This window comes from Mesocricetus auratus, unplaced genomic scaffold (assembly GCF_017639785.1).
Source record: "Mesocricetus auratus isolate SY011 unplaced genomic scaffold, BCM_Maur_2.0 Super-Scaffold_4256, whole genome shotgun sequence".
Taxonomy (NCBI): domain Eukaryota; kingdom Metazoa; phylum Chordata; class Mammalia; order Rodentia; family Cricetidae; genus Mesocricetus; species Mesocricetus auratus.
The window spans coordinates 11,457,295-11,459,672 of record NW_024429182.1 but is presented as its reverse complement, the minus strand read 5'-3'; the positions used below and the strand labels follow the sequence as shown (position 1 = coordinate 11,459,672).

At 43.2% G+C, this 2,378-nt stretch overlaps 1 pseudogene; it reads left to right on the top strand.

Annotated features, from left to right (window-relative positions):
• The first annotated feature begins 1,600 nt into the window (after positions 1–1,600).
• On the top strand, positions 1,601–2,045 carry LOC101842026 (annotated as a pseudogene).
• The last annotated feature ends 333 nt before the right edge of the window (positions 2,046–2,378 follow it).

The following is a 2,378-nucleotide window of genomic DNA, read 5'->3' as shown; positions in this document are numbered from 1 at the left end:
CCCTATGAGGAGTGGGCTCCCACAAGCCGACAAGCTAGCTCATGTACCTGGATAATATTGTGGTGCTACTGACACTTAACATGGCATCCACCCTAATGGCTCCACCATTCTATCTTATGAACCAGGTTTGTATTTTGGTCCCACTGTCAGAAGCCCATCAGCCAGTCCAAGCTTCACAACTGTCTTTCACACACAGAGGGCTTAGTTGGTTTGCTGGAGTCACCACTGTTGTAGGTCGAGAGTTCATGAGTTTCTGTAGATGTCTCTATCTTGACCTCCCTTGCTCACATCCTCCCTTGTTCCTCTGTTCAACCAGATTCCCAGGGCTCAGCCTGGTTCTTGGTGTCTAGTTTCATCAGTTACTGGATGAGGGCTCTATGATGATAGCACTGATATTCACCAATCTGATTACAGGGGTATGCCAGATCAGGCTCTCTACTATTTCTTAGAGTCTTACCTTGGGTCCTCCTTATGGATTCCTAGGAGTTACCCCAGCAACAGGATTCTTCCTAAGCTCATAATGCCTCTCTCTATTAAAATATCTCTTTTATTGCTGTTCCACTACACCCCTTCTATGCTCTTGGATAGGAAGGATCAGCATGATAAAAATGTCAATCTTACCAAAAGCAATCTAAAGATTCAATGAAATTCCCATCAAAATCCAAACACATTTTTCCCCAAACCTTAAAAAAATACTCAAGTTCATATGAAAAAACAAAATAGCACATAAACAAAATAGCTAAAACAATCCTGTACAAGAAGGGAACTTTTGGAGGCATAACCATCATTGACTTGAAACTCTACTACAGAGCTATAGTAATACAAACAGCTTGGTATTTGCATAAAAACAAAGAAATAAAATCAGTGACCCTGGTGTCAATTCACACACCTATGAACACCTGATTTTTGACAAAGAAGCTAAAATGGTACAATGGACAAAGGAAAACATCTTTGACAAATGGCGCTGGCATACCTGGATGTTAACATTCAGAAGACTGCAAATAGATCCATATCTATCACCAGGAACACAATGCAAATCCAAGTGGATCAAGGACCTCAATATAAATCCAGTTACACTGAACCTGATAGAAGAGAAAGTGTGAAGTAGCCTGGAACATATTGGCACAGGAGACCACTTCCTAAATATAACACCAGTAGCACAGACACTGACAACAACAATCAATAAATGAGATGGGCTGAGACTGAAAAGCTTCTGTAAGGCAATGTACACTGCCAATAAAACAAATTGACAGCCTCCAGAATGGGAAAAGGTCTTTACCAATCCCAAATCTGACAGAGGGCCGATTTCCAAAATTTTAAAGAACTGAAGAAACTAGACATCAAAATACAAAATAACCCAATTGAAAAATGGGGTATAGAGCTAAACAGAGAATTCTCACCAGAAGAATTGCAAATGGACAAGACACATTTAAGGAAGTGATCAGCATCCTTAACCATCAAGGAAATGCAAATCAAAATAAAATGACTCTGAGACACAATCTTATGCCTGACAGAATGACTGAGATAAAAAATACTGAGCATATTTCTCTTTCTCTTCCCGGTCCCAGCCGCTTCGGGAGCCGCTGGATACCGTTCAGACATGACCAACTCCAAGAATCACACCACCCATAACCAGTCCAGGAAATGGCACAGAAATGGCATCAAGAAACCCTGATCACAAAGATACGAATCTCTCAAGGGGGTCAAACATGCGCTTTGCCAAGAAGCACAAGAAAGGCCTGAAGAAGATGCAGGCAAACAATGCCAAGGCAATGAGCACACGCGCAGAGGCCATCAAGGACCTGATGAAACCCAAGGTGGTGAAGCCCAAGATGCCAAAGGGCCCCAGCCGCAAACTCAGCCGCCTTGCTTTCATCGCTCACCCCAAGCTTGGGAAGCGGGATAGAAACTACATAGCCAAGAGTCCTAGGCACTGCCAGTCAAAGCCTAAGGTTCAAACCAAGGCAGAGGCTTCTGCTCCAGCTAATGCTCAGGTTTCAGCTCAGGCTCCCAAAGGTGTCCAGGCCCCTGTGAAGGCCCCATAGAAAAAGGTTTCTGCCACTGAAGACACATGGATTTGTGTGACACACCTACACACAAGGTGATCGTGCCCTGTGCTGTTTTTACAAATAAACTCGAGGCAAGACCTGTTTTAAAAAAAATACTGAGCATAGCTTATGCTGGAGAGGATATGGGGTCAGGGGAACACTCCTCCACTGCTGGTGGAAGTGTAAACTTGCACAACTGTTTTGGAAATCAGTATGGTGGTTCTAAGAAAATTGGGAATCAGTCTACCTCAAGACCCAGCGATACCACTCCTGGTGTTATACCCAAAGGATTTTCAATCATACCACAAGTACATTTGCTCAACCATGTTC